Raw genomic sequence first — 15,898 nt, 5'->3', positions numbered from 1 at the left:
ATCCAGTGTGAGTCGCATCACAGGGAACAGAGAGCATGTAGTGCAGATATTGCACATTTAATCCTGAGGTCCAACTGAAATATGCCTGCAATACACTGGAATTCGCATTTTGCTGTCAAGATCCCGGATGACGGCGGAAGTGAATCGAAAGGTTTTATCATAACCTCGTCGGCATATGGGTACAGTGTGATAGTATATTCAATGACAGAAGCTTTGTATCGTAAATGAACTGCATAACATGAAACACGTCCGTGTATTTTGCTAATTTGCTCAGTCAACGCGTGGCTTGGCGAACTCGAGATCGCCGATCATGTTTATCTAACGTTTCATAGTGGTGTTTGCTGCACCACGCACTATCGTTCTGCCATGAGTCAAGTTGACATAAGACACTTTTTCTGCTATGATTTGCATCCAAACATATTACGATGTAAATGAAATAAGTTCACAAAATAACTCGTGTGTCAAAATAAATATTCAGAAGGGGCGATAACTATTCAGTGTGTACAATGACAGATGAAACTACTTTTCCTTCAAACATCACTTATTTAACCATTATTGGTGATTAAGATTGCACCGTGCACGACAAAAGGTATAATGTGTAAAATGTTTAAGATAAGTTAAAATGAAACTTAAAATTAATAAATATAATTGTCAACCTATAGAAAGTGTGTTCTGTGTTGTGATTGGCTAATTTGGTACACATGACCAAATGTCAAAGGGTGAAAATATGATTTGCATTACCTGAAGCAAGCGACCGAATCACTGTGTAGGAATACATAATTACTCAGCATTTTTATGCATACTAAATAACAATGGACGCAAATTGAAATACAAAATTAAAATTCATAACAAATATTTTGATTTTCTCTATTCATGGGAATTATTGGGATTTTTAAATTTTTAATTAAAAAGAATTATAATGAAATACTTACCAAAATCACAATCACCATAGCGACTAACGCGCACCTGGCGAATCCTCAGATATCACTGTTCTGTATATCCAACGACATAAAAAAATTCCAAGATCAAGCCAATTCTTCAAGAAATGTGTGCATATAATTTAACGGGAAATAAAATCCATTTTGGTTAAGTTATATCGTCAGTTTTAGTTATAAAATTAAATGAAACGGCTATTCATGGACACTATTTATATGAACTTTTGATATTAACTTTTAGATCTACACTCCCTAGATATACATACATGTGACAGGTACATTTACATTTCATCTTGTAACACTTGTTCAAATTAAAGAAATATCGTATACGACACTATAAACTTATCAACTTCATATGTGAACATTGTTCAAACAAACAGGAGATTATCCAACGTTCATATATGTTGTGGCCAATATATACGTATGATATCATATTGAACATTGATTAATATCCAAAGTGAAATTAATTGTGTGAAAAAATGTACAAAAGATATGCAAGATCTACATCATGAAACAGTAAAAAGCAGTAAACAATGATCGTGTGTACTTTCATTCAAGGACCTTCACCTCAGAGAAATTACCAAATATGTACAACAAATATGTTGAAGTTTGACATCACTACCGGTGACCGAATTTTACAAAATGGCGTGTTGACTGTCAACAGTGCGCGGGATTTTACGAGGGGACTTTCGTTGATTCAGGGTTCGTATATGTATATACATAAATGTGACATGTAAGTAATCAGAAACATTCTGACAATCTGTGTACTGTTTTTTGTTGTTGTATTTTTCATCGAAACCAACGAAAATAGTCAGAAATTCTGATAAATACCGTTGTTGTTGTGCGTGATTTTGCGTCAGTCATGGCGTTACATAGGACGGGAACTTCGACAAGTTCTGTTGAAAATATCAAATCATTGCTATGTATATATGTTTAATTCCCTAAATCTTCCTACGATTCTCTTCCCGTGTATATTCTGAAAATGCAGAGCCAATGTACTCAACGAATATCAGTGGTTCATATTGGGAAAGGGAGGTCACTCTAATTTCAAACGGGAGCTATCTCCGTTGTTTTCGTATTTGCGAGAAATGGCGTCAGTCACGCTGTACGTTGTTGGTCCAGCTATTAAATGCCCAGCTTATCCCTAAGGTAAAACGTATTCTTAATTAAATGTTTAAATGCATTATATATTTATGTTTCCATCCGTACATCTTCTTAGATTGGTTTAGTGCCGATAACCATTTTCTAAAATGTGGGCCCACATTTTCCCCGTCATCTATGGTGTTCGAAACAAGTGGGCCCACATTTGTATATCGCCTAGCTTCGTTAGGTTGTTTAATTAGTTCTGATAATCAATTCCTAAATGTGGGCAGACGTTCTTCTGTCATATTGATTGCAAGAGGAGGGACCACATTTATTAATCGGGAAAGTCTACTTAAATATTGTTAATCATTTTCTCAAATGTGGGCCCACATTTTCCCCGTCATATATGGTGATCGAAACAAGTGGGCCCACATTTGCATATTGCCTAGTAGGTAGAGGTTCTTCCGTCATAGTAATTACAACAGGGTGGGGTCACATTTATAAATCGCTAAGCTTCATTAGCCTGGCTTATTTATAACCATTTTCTAAAATGTGGGCCCACATTGTTCCCGTCTTATAGTGATCGAAACAGGTGGGCCCACATGTGTAAGTCACTGGGCTTCATTGGGTTGACGAAGTCATTTAGGCTAGTGGGCTCACATTTGTCATTACTTTGCATGGGTACGTGACATTATATATTATTCTCATTTTGGAATATTGATGGGAAATATCTTTATAAATGAACACACAGTCTTTGAAGCTTGAATAACGTCATCATAGCTGACCACACTAGTTTTACAAAATTAGTTACAAAGCAAGAAACTTAGATCTACTTCAAATTAAATTTACAGAGGCAATACCACTCATTCTACTTTTTCCAGTATAACACATCAATCTAATCATAAGTTTTGGTGGCGATATGCCGCTGGAAATATGTCTACACTTGAATTGATCTCGGACATGATAGTCATGATACAAGCCTCAAACCTTTCCGAGAACTTGTTCCATAAAAGGAATAACTCATGAATATTAATGACCCCACGACCTAGTTTGGCGATGTTCGTAGAAGTGAGGTCTGCTGTATTGTCATCGCATTTGTACATTTTAATCCAATTATAAGTCATAATACTTATTTTAAATAGCCAAAATAGCAGTCCGTAATGCGGGTTAGTTTACATTGTACATATTCTCAACAACAAGTGCGTTTAGTTTCGAATGTGGGCCCACCTCGAACTTTCGATTAGGCAAACGGAGTTAGCTCCCTTCTCGAAACACCAATAATGCGGTTTCGCTGCTTTGTTTTCATTTCCAACAAGTGCAGTTTTTTCAGCGTTCGTTTTCACACCTCATTTATTTTGCTTCATTACATCTAGACAATTTGTATTGGTGACAAAGACCATTTGGCATTTGATTCTAAAATGTATGAGGAATTCAAGGATGTAGGTATCGCAGCTGAAATATACGTGATGGTATTTGCGTCTCATTACCGGTGTACGTTAATTACCAAAATCACAATCACCATAGCAACAACAGAACGTTCGATATTGACGCCTCACAACCGAGTAAGTACGAGGTGTTAAAGAGTGCGCATGTTTTTTAAAAATAAAACAATAGGTTTACAATATCGATAAATACTATGTGTGTGTCTATTTCCGGGATTTTATCGAGTATTTGCATCTTGGAAATTTTCATTCGAGCCCCTCAACTTAACGCTTTCGTGTCTCGAGATGAATTTCCAAGATGCAAATACTCGATAAAATCCCGGAAATAGACCCACACATAGTATTTATCTTCTAAATCAAACCAAGATGAAATATATGTACCGTACAAATTATGTTGATGGAATGAGACAAAATACAAAATAAACTAATCAGCATATATCAATCACGGTAAAGAGGTTAAAATATGTGATGTGTCTGTAGTGATTTTACTCTGATGGTTCCGCCAATTAATGGCATGATCGCCCGACACGATCCGCGTTACGCTATGTTAAAATGCGGCCCGCGACTGTTAGCTCAGAACCAAGGATTTTGCCTGTTTCAAAGCTTTGTTGCAGACGATCCCTTTTCCGGCAGCGCTCGGCCACGTGCATCTCGGCCTCGGCTGCCCGAACACTTCCGAGGGAAACGGAATGTCTCCGACGGAAGAAGAGATCGCCTCACACAACGCTCTGTTTTCTAAGCTCGGGTACTTCCGAGAACGTCCGTCATTGCTGAAGGTCCTCCCCCATCATTTCTTCTCGGGCACATCCGGAGACGTCCGTCATTGCTGGAGGAACACCTTATTTTTTAGCTGCTCTGGCACATCCGAAGACGTCCGTCCGTCTATATTCTTGCAACCCTACTCCACACATGAAAATCACGTGAGGCGTTAAGCATTTGTAGGTTTAATGGTGTCCCCACAGCCTATGGCATATGAGATGACAGTGAGAGTCGATGGCCTGAGGTGAGATGGGACCCGCAAGGAACTGACCATCAAACTCTGAGGCGCCCTCATCCAAGATGAGGACGTCCAAACTCTGCTCCATAGCTGGCGATGGCATTTCCGTTGGGGTCCCTGCCTCCATAGGACCCTCCTCCGCTTCCTCTTGTCTGAACAGTGGCTTGGTTGTGACCAGTGCAGTGGGTCCGACCGCCTTTGGGCTGGTCACACTTGCCAGTGACTGTGGCTGTGGTGCCAAACCAAGACTAAAGAGAGCCTTAAACCTGGCCCTCTGCTCCTCGGTAAGCAGGTTGAGGAGGTTCCCAACGACACTCCAATGAAGGACAGCCACTGAGTTCACCGGGCACATGGTGAACTTGTTGGGAACCCCAAGGGCCAGCTTGTGAGAGAACACTCTCATCCGGGTAAGACCACTTGGGGAAATGGAATAGATGATCTGGCAGGTCCTCAGGAGTAGATCCGGGACCGAAGCTCTGTTTGGCCAGCCAGTTCAGTGCTGTCTGGGCCTGAACCAGACGCTTCACCTCCATTTGTCCCTCATCAAAGCACTGGGGCAAATGACTCATCAGGTGTTGCCTGAGGTGCCTTGTCCGTTTGTAGCACCCCACCACGAAGCAAGGTGAGCCCTGTGCTGACCGGGATACGGAAGTGGTATGGCCATGATCCTGTGTCAACACTGGCTTGCGGTTCCTGATGGGCTTTCCAGGGTTAGTCGGGGCTAATGAGGTCTGGATCACCAACCCCAACCTGTCCGAGGAAGTGACAGACACTCTTCACTGTACAGGCTTCCCTTCCATGATGGTACAGGTGTAGGTCACCACGCCTTGGGGACCGCCCTCTCCTGTAAGTGATAGCCTGGATTCGTTAGGGGGACCTTCCTCTTCTTGAACTGTGTCCACGATGAGGTCTTCTAGATCGTTCACTCGTGGGGACGCATCTCCTTGGCGAACGAGACCTCCGAATGACCCTCGACCAGGACATGTCGAGGATGCCTTGAGGGCGAACATGGGGGCACAGTGTCCCAAGCAATCGCTTCTCTGGATAGAACGTGAGCGGTGGTTCTCCATGATGTCTATGTTTGGTTTGGGTTTTTTGTTTACAGGAGCCTGCAAGAGTGGGAAACTATATATTAACCCTTCCATCCTTTAAGTATGTGCATGGGCAGGCCACGCACATACACTTTCATTTATCGAGACAGTAGTCACAGAAGTATGAGTCCATTGTTTTAGACTCTTCCTCCGTGACCCCCACACACTCGCCGTGATAACATTCATCACAACCATCACAAGCGATCATTAGTGTACCACTGTAGGGTTTCTGGCACTTACAGTATAAGATGTCAGTTTCTTTTTGGCAGACATCCGACTGGTATTCCACCTATCAGCGTTAGAAACTAACAGTTTTCTTCCACTAGTCCTTATAATGATAACATAGCAAAACCCTTAAAAATGACAATTTTCTACTAGTCCTTATGATACCTTTACCATTGGGCAGTTTGGCAAGGACTACAGGACTCGTGCCAATTTCTAACTCTGCCTATGTATCCTATGTCACCCCCTGTTTTGACTCAAACTTGGCTTTTGCCCTCAACACCCATGCCGGAATTTTTCTATCCCGACACTGACAGGCGGTCATGGTGGACAGTAGAATCTCTGTTCTTGTATCAGACGATAAACAGGGTGGGTGTTCATTTCTTGACAATTAGAAAGGGACCCTTCCATGTGGGATGCAACTTTTTGTACTTCCCTACCTTCACGGCAGTGTCCATGACACACACCAAATCTCCTTCAGTGTATGTACTTTCATTGGTTTTCAAGTCATTGTAAGGCTGTTCGGAGATTAGACCTGGCCATCTCATGTGCCCCCTGGACTGCGTTTTGTAAGGAATTCACATACTCTGGCAGGGAGTTAGATACATGTTTAATTGGGGATCCAAACATCAGATCAGCTGGTTCCTTTATCTCTCTTCCTAGCATCAACTTGTTGGCTGAATATCCTGTCTGTCGGTTTACAGATGTATTGCCCCTGCTAGCTGTGCTAGGTACTCGTCCCATCCTGCTTGTGACTTCCCTACATGACAGCGTATCATCTGGAGTAATGTCCTGTTATACCTGTCCATTAGAAGACGGACGGTAGGGTGTTGTACGGGTTTTGTGAATGTGTAGGAAGGAACATATTGACTTAAAGAGTTCACTCTCAAAATTACGACCTTGGTCCGTATGTAATTAGAATGGATATCCAAATCGAGAGAAAAACTCATTGATAGCGGCTTGTGCTGTCACCTACACCTTTTGATTTGGAAGAGGGATGCACTCAACCCACTTCGTTAATTGGTCCACCATCATCAATATGTACTGATTCCCATTTTTGCTTAAGGGCAATGGACCAATTTAATCCAGGTGCACCCTTTCCATTGGCGTGCCTGTATGGAAATTGGTCATTTTCACCCTAGAATGTTTAGAGGGTTTCTTGTTCTTACTACATTTCTCACATGTTTGGACATATTCCTGTGCATCTTGAGAGCATCGGTACCAATAATATTGCCACCTTAGTCTCTCTCTTGTCTTTGAGATTCCCATATGGCCTGCTGCGGGAATGTCATGGACATGCTTCAAGACTTCTTGCTGGAGGGTTTGTGGAACAAGAAGTAGTATCACTGCAAGCAGCTCCTTGCGCATGGTGCAGTACCTTCTCTGTTCCGGTGTGAGACTAAAACTGCCGTAACTAATTACTCTCTCTTGACCATCTTGCACTTGTATCAGTTCCGCTCACATTGCAGGTTCAAGACAAGCATTACCTGAATCCCTTAAAACCATGCCCACTGTTGTTCCATTTATAGTTAGGATATGATTTTTCATGTCAATTTCTGCACTATTTTTCAGCAAGAAGTCAAAGCCCAGGATTATCTCATCTCCTATTAGAGCCACATATACAGGCATTTGGAAAAGCTTATCTTGAACCTGCAATGTGACTGGTTTGGTGAGAAAACCCTGCATCTTCAATTCTCGTCCAGCAGTGCGTAAGGTGAAATCATGGTTCTTCGCTGGTTTATGTCGGAGCTTTTTTGAATAATTTGTCAGAGATAATTATCTTAAAGTGTCCAACTTGGCCACACTGGTAACATTCATTGCTGCGACCAGGTGATGTTGAGGGACTAGAGGAACGGGAACGCCTATTACTAAACCTTCCCATTACTTTGAATAGCATGGTTTCAATCTTGTCGAACCTTGCCTCCAGCTGGTCTATTTTCTTTTCCAGGGTTGGGGTTCTGGAGTTGCTAACTGGTGACCTTGAGACAGCCGACTTGAAAATCTCCACCCTCTTCTTGAACAGATGCCAAGTATCTCATCTGCCTCTGTTTACAATAGATGGCCTGATGGGTGTGCTGGAATGTGCGCAGAGCATCCCTTGCTTTCTCTAATGCAATTGTTGCTGTTGACATGAGCCGTTCTGACCATTTCTCGAGGGACTCGTCTGATTGTTGGCGCATGGTGTTGAATTTTACCTGCGCTGTTTCTGGAAGTTCTTGGCGATCATACCACCGTTGAAACTTCTTAACGAGATCCTCAAATGGGATATCGGGATCTCTCTCAATGCACGAAGCGAAGTATTCCCTCGCTTCTTCCTTCATGCAGAAGCATTACTGGTCCCGTAGCTCCTCAGAATTCCAGTTCTCCCGTTTGGCATAAGTCCTAAACTTTAAATAAAAAGCCGACCAACAACTCTTTCCATCAAAGACCAGAGCCCTAGGTACCTTGATTGCCGGGCTGTGTCGGTCCTGTCTTGCATAGCCCTGCCTTGGTTGATGCTGTCTGGCCATTCCTCGATTAGGAAACCTGTATTCCTCATAATCAAGCACTGGCTCTATGCAGATCTCTGGTTCTCTGGTACTTGGGCTACCAGGCTCTGTAACAATCTCTGTGTGTCGTCTGACATCCCCTGCCCCATACTCTCTGTCACTGAGAAATTGCCCAGGATTTATATTTCTTCCTGGTTGGTTCTCGACCCTTCTTGGCTGGGGAATTGCTTGAACATCATGTGTGGCCTGATATTTGTCAATGAAAAAAATTAAATGTTTTTGCTGTCTTGTGCGGTCGTCTTGAATCCGAGATGCTGTTGCCTGTGCTGGCACTTTGGGCCGAACCCCACCATGGATATTCTGGTCTGGGGTTTGGACTGGGCTGCTTACCGGTACCTGTTGTGTCCGTCCTTGGTGTTCTGCCAACAATGACTGAATTAATGCATCTCTTTGACACAACTCTTCCTCATATCGGAGTGCTGCGACTTGAGTATGGTGAGTACTGGTAAGGTGAGTACTGTGCCAAGATGTGCGGATATGTGCTGGGCATGCTAGTTGCAAGAGTGCTCACAACTAGTGGTGGTGGCATAACATTGACTGTTGCAAGAGTGCTCGCAACTAGTGGTGGTATATGAGTGGGTGTTACAAGAGTGCTCGCAACACCACCAGCAGGTGGTGGTTGATGTACTGTGGTCATTAAACCCCCTAAGCCCCCATACCCTGATGACATACAGGCCGCAGAACTTGTTGGCTGAACTTGATATGCCTGGTTGTAGAAGGCTCTGAGCCAGAGGCTGGCTACCCATTGTAGGGCTTCCTATTACAGGGCTTCCAGGTACAGAGAAATCAAAATAGTCAGCCAAGGAGGTGACTTTATGAATTTCTAAATCTAAAAATTCTTCCTTGGTGATTTCCCCATTATTCTCAATGTGTGTCATTATTAAGTTCGCTGTGGAACGGCCGATGCCAGGCACTGTGACCAAATCTTGAATTTCACAAGAGTTAATGTAAATTTTGTCCTCTGCCATGGTTTGATTCAATTTTGAAGTCCTAATTCACTTATGAACAAGATGTTTTTCAAAATCTATCTCAAAACACAGCAGGTGTGGGATCCAAACTTCAAATCGTTGAGCAATATTGTATTTAATTTTGCAAAAAATATCGCAAAACACAGGGAGTGTGTAATCCCAATCTCGACAATATTGACGATTCCTGTGTTGTTTTGTCACCACAGAATATTCAACAGCGATTGGAATCGTATTATATACGATTAATCCACGATGAATAGGTATCACGGTGGACCAAAAGTGGTAATAAATCAATCTCACACAAAAATTTCGTTCAGAAAATACATATACATACAAACAATCGCTCATATGCAAAGTATCACGGACGAGGGTAAAGGTCACGAGGTCAAAGGTTTTGTTGACACTCGCAACAGACTGTCAAAATTTCTCAAAATCTGCCAAACACGTCAATTCGCGTGGTACATGAATGAAAAATGTTTAAGACATACATATAATAACATATAGCATTAATAATTAGAACATTTGCCGTACAATAAATGGAAAATGTCTTCCAATCTTACGACAAAATTTTCACTACAGATCGCCAACGGTCAAAACAATCAAAATGGCGGCCCGTTCAAAAGCAGAAATCGTATTTTTGTTCGCAGCGCCACTGCAGTGATTTTACCTCCGCGAACAATATGGTGATAAGCTGCTCTGATGGTTTCGCCAATTTATGTTATGATCGCACGGCCCGATCCGCGTAGTGTTATGTTAAAATACGGCCCGCGACTGCTAGCTTAGAACTAGGGATTTTACCTGTTTCGAAGCTTCGTTTGCAGACGACCCCTTTTCCGGCAGCGCTCGGCCACGTGTGTAGCGACCAGAACTGGGATACGACCAGAACTGGGATAAACAGTCCACAATTTCGCAAAACCCCATTTACTGCGGTAATGCTTTCGGTTAGCACTAAAACACATGGCGATATATATCCGGAATATGATTTAGATTATATTTTGGGTGGGACCGTACTGAATATGATCTTTTGTATATTTCCATGTCCCATTCCAAATAAATAACGCACATTAAATTCTTCACTATAAATTGGAAACATCTTTAGTTATTATTATTATTTTGTTATTTTGTACTTGACAAATATTCACACGCCTTTCTGTGCGGCAATTCACATTTGTGCACAAATTTCAGTGTCTGTGCGATATTTCTTTTAACAAATTATGTTATAATTGGATCAATAATTGAAATCAAGGATGTGTTTCTACATCACATTGTGGTCACAATAGTGTATAGAATGTAATGGAATCGGCCATATTACAAAAGTAAAAGCGGTAACTCGAGGGGTTTCAGAAATATTTCGGATTGTGGCAGTTAAATAAAAGAGCCCCGACACATTATGCATTCCATTTAGATTTTGTTTTGTTTGTAACTGTAAACAATTTTCCGTATTCTGTTGTTTGTGGGCCAATTTAACGTGCGGTCTCCTCCAATCCCACGATGTGAATAGAAATGCAAAACATGTATCCTCATTAATTTATTTAATGTAACTGTGCTGAAGGGAATCCTTGTAATTCACACATGAGTAGATGTGAGAAATCATATTTATATAATTTCAAAACAATTATTTCACTTGCCTCTGTATTTAGACAAGCTCTTTCCACTTCTTTTAATTAGTTCGATGGGTTAATTGTATATGGTTTGCCAGAAGATTGAGGCGAAAATTACACAAGATGAAAGTGTTTTATAATTCTTCTTTACAAAGTTACGGGGAAGTACACAGGTACATCGGACATAAAATATACATTACTCAGAATGAAACGCGGGGTGTTGTATATCAGACATGTTATATACATCATTATAAATGAAAGACGCGGGGGAGTATGTATATCGGATATAAACTATACATCACTCAGAACGATAGATAACGATAGAGGGTTTGTATCGGATGTATTATATTATACATACTTCAGAATGCTGTAGATGCAGACCAATGTAAGCTTTGAAACATGCTAAGAAGTATCTAAGCTGGATATTGACGATTGTTTCAGAATGGCTTTCTACCCACATATACAAGTTAGTGGTAACCTGAAATACCTCCTTAACTTAACCCTATCACATATACATGATGCAGGTAATGCAAGCTCAGAAGTTTGGTGTGCAAATTTATAATAAATGTATAAATATAAATGTATAACTAACAGATATAAGCGGTAAGACGGATATGACTCCTCATGCATGCATGCATGCACCGGTAAACCAGACCTAACAGAAAGGAGTATATAGTTACTCCATAGTGTTTTAGGAACCAGGCAGCTTCAATTTGAAATAAAGGAAAGATATATTGAAGCAAGTCGAAATAATATATTTATATATCTAGCCTAAAATCACGAGGATCCATGGACAGTGCATTGTCTATGTCTATGTTGGGCATTGCTTAAAATATACCCACCGCTTCGCTTGTCACGTTAGGCGACAATCGATGGTTGGTTGTTTAACGCCGCACTGAGCAATATTCCAGCTATATGACGGCGGTCTGTAAATAATCGAGTCTGGACCAGACAACACGGACAATCCAGTGATAGACATCATGAGCATCGATCAATGCATTTGGGATACGATGACATGCATCAACCAAGTCAGTGAGCCAGAACACCCGATCCCGTTAGTTGCCTTTTACGAGAAGCATAGTCGCCTTTTAGGGCAAGCATGGATAGCTGAAAAGACCTATTCTACCCCGGGTCTTCACGGGCACCACAATCCATGGACCGGGTGGGCATGCTTTTATAGTGACTTCGTTAATTGTGTGTCATGTACCCCGATATAAATACATGTAGATAAACGATTGGTTTAAGTATGAACAACGTCCCACGCCGACATGTACGATGTCTGGCAATCAACCAAATAACGAACCTGACTACCCGAGGCTCGTTAGTCGCCTCTCATTTTACGATTCTAAGCCGGACTCCCCATCCGATCATGGGAATATTACCTGCATGGTCAGCTTTGCTGTTACTGGTTCTTGCAGTAAAATGTTGGTCCACATGGGCAGAGAGCAAAATAGTGATGGATATTATAAGCAAACATCCAGCACGTCGGAGGACGTTGAACCTCCGATCCATGAAGTCACCTAGTAAGACAATTAAAATTAAGCATGTGTTGCTGGGGACCCCTTCTACACGAAATCAACTGCCTGAGTGGTCTAGTGGATAGACGTCTGCAGAAGGAGTGAGTAAGTGGGTGAATATGTATTTACACTGCTTTTAGCAGCATTCCTGGAGTATCATGGCACGGACACCAGAAATAGGGTTTACTCATTGAACACATGATGGGAATCGAACCCGGGCCTTCGACGTGACGAGCGAACGCTTTGACCAATAGGCTAACCAATTGCACCCCTGACAGCGGAAGGTAAAATACACGGAATAAGATAGTACCCGTGCTTTTTGGCATTACATGGATAAACGTGGATAAACACAGTACATATTCTGTTTTACAAAACTCATGTAAGAATCCATGTATTACCTTCACCCTCACTGGGTAAATACAAGAATTTCTGAATTCTGACACTCCTTGTGTAACACACTTACTGGTATAATATTCCCTATAAAAGTACCACTCATGACCTCCCTCAATATTTGCTAAGTTTGTGGTCCTAATCACTTTCAAAAGCTAAAATTAATTATAAATATTCAACAGTTAATAAATTTTAAAGGTGTTATGCCGCTTCTGCACGGCTTAATTACAGTAATACAAGGGTAAATATCTAATCGATAATTAATAAAAATCATCTACAAGTATTCCATTATTTCTACATGTGAAAGGGCTATCCCATTTCTGGTCAAGGTGATATGAGTCATGATATAGTAAAAAATCCCTTAAAATTAGAAATACTGACCCATTACATAAAGGTTCTGCTCACAAGTGTGAAATGTTATTTACTATCATCAACCGACAAGAAATCTTAAGATTCCATTAATTGTAGATTTTAAAGGCATTATCCCACTTCTGTCAAGGTGATATGAGTCATAATATAGTCAAAAATCTCTTAAAATTAGAAATACTGACCCATTGCATTCACATTCTGCTCACAAGTGTGAAATGTTATTTACTTTCTGCAGCCAACAAGAAATCTTAAGATTCCATTAATTGTAGATTTTAAAGGCATTATCCCACTTCTGGTCAAGGTGATATGAGTCATGATATAGTCAAAAATCTCTTAAAATTAGAAATACTGATCCATTACATAAAGATTCTGCTCACAAGTGTGAAATGTTATTTACTATCATCAACTGAGAAGAAATCTTAAGATTCCATTAATTGTAGATTTTAAAGGCATTATCCCACTTCTGGTCAAGGTGATATGAGTCATGATATAGTCAAAAATCTCTTAAAATTAGAAATACTGACCCATTACATAAAGATTCTGCTCACAAGTGTGAAATGTTATTTACTTTCATCAACCGAGAAGAAATCTTAAGATTCCATTAATTGTAGATTTTAAAGGCATTATCCCACTTCTGGTCAAGGTGATATGAGTCATAATATAGTCAAAAATCTCTTAAAATTAGAAATACTGACCCATTACATAAAGATTCTGGTCACAAGTGTGAAATATTATTTACTATCATCAACCAAAAAAGAAATCTTAAGATTCCATTAATTGTAGATTTTAAAGGCATTATCCCACTTCTGTCAAGGTGATACAAGTCATAATATAGTCAAAAATCTCTTAAAATTAGAAATACTGACCCATTACATTTAGACCTTTGTTCATAGGTTTGAAATGTTATTTACTATCATCAACCGAGAAGAAATCTTAAGAAGATTCCATTAATTGTAGATTTTAAAGGCATTGTCCCATTTCTGGTCAAGGTGATACGAGTCATAATATAGTCAAAAATCTCTTAAAATTAGAAATATTGACACATTACATTAAGATTCTGTCCACAAGTGTGGAATATTATTAACTATCATCAACCAAAAAAGAAATCTTAAGATTCCATTAATTGTAGATTTTAAAGGCATTATCCCACTTCTGGTCAAGGTGATATGAGTCATAATATAGTCAAATATCTCTTAAAATTAGAAATACTGACCCATTACATAAAGATTCTGGTCACAAGTGTGAAATATTATTTACTATCATCAACCAAAAAAGAAATCTTAAGATTCCATTAATTGTAGATTTTAAAGGCATTATCCCACTTCTGTCAAGGTGATACAAGTCATAATATAGTCAAAAATCTCTTAAAATTAGAAATACTGACCCATTACATTTAGACCTTTGTTCATAGGTTTGAAATGTTATTTACTATCATCAACCGAGAAGAAATCTTAAGAAGATTCCATTAATTGTAGATTTTAAAGGCATTGTCCCATTTCTGGTCAAGGTGATACGAGTCATAATATAGTCAAAAATCTCTTAAAATTAGAAATATTGACACATTACATTAAGATTCTGTCCACAAGTGTGGAATATTATTAACTATCATCAACCAAAAAAGAAATCTTAAGATTCCATTAATTGTAGATTTTAAAGGCATTATCCCACTTCTGTCAAGGTGATACAAGTCATAATATAGTAAAAAATCTCTCAAAATTAGTATTATTGACCCATTACATAAAGATTCTGCTCACAAGTGTGAAATGTTATTTACTATCATCAACCGACAAGAAATCTTAAGATTCCATTAATTGTAGATTTTAAAGGCATTATCCCATTTCTGGTCAAGGTGATATGAGTCATAATATAGTCAAAAATCTCTTAAAATTAGAAATACTGACCCATTACATTTAGACCTTTGTTCATAGGTTTTAAATGTTGTTTACTATAATCAACCGAGAAGTAATCTTAAGATTCCATTAATTGTAGATTTTAAAGGCATTATCCCACTTCTGGTCAAGGTGATATGAGTCATAAAATAGTCAAAAATCTCTTAAAATTAGAAATATTGACCCATTGCATTCACATTCTGCTCACAAGTGTGAAATGTTATTTACTTTCTGCAGCCAACAAGAAATCTTAAGATTCCATTAATTGTAGATTTTAAAGGCATTATCCCACTTCTGGTCAAGGTGATACGAGTCATAATATAGTCAAAAATCTCTTAAAATTAGAAATACTGACACATTACATTTAGACCTTTGTTCATAGGTTTGAAATATTATTTACTATCATCAACCGACAAGAAATCTTAAGATTCCATTAATTGTAGATTTTAAAGGCATTATCCCACTTCTGGTCAAGGTGATATGAGTCATGATATAGTCAAAAATCTCTTAAAATTAGAAATACTGACCCATTACATAAAGATTCTGCTCACAAGTGTGAAATGTTATTTACTATCATCAACCGAGAAGAAATCTTAAGATTCCATTAATTGTAGATTTTAATGGCATTATTCCATTTATGGTCGAGGCAATATGAGTCTTAATATAGTCAAAAATCTTGTAAAATTAACAGTATTAACCCATTGCATTCACATTCTACTCACAAGTGCGAAATGTTATTTATTATCATCAGCCGAGAAGAAATCTTAAGATTCCATTAACTGTAGATTTTTAAGGTGTTATTCCATTTATGGTTGAGCCACTAGGCTACCCGACCGCCCCCACTT

The sequence above is a fragment of the Haliotis rufescens genome, unplaced genomic scaffold (genome assembly GCF_023055435.1).
Source record: "Haliotis rufescens isolate VD_foot unplaced genomic scaffold, xgHalRufe1.0.p SCAF_15, whole genome shotgun sequence".
Taxonomy (NCBI): Eukaryota; Metazoa; Mollusca; class Gastropoda; order Lepetellida; family Haliotidae; genus Haliotis; species Haliotis rufescens.
The sequence above is the reverse complement of the archived record's forward strand: the minus strand, read 5'-3'. Positions refer to the sequence as shown.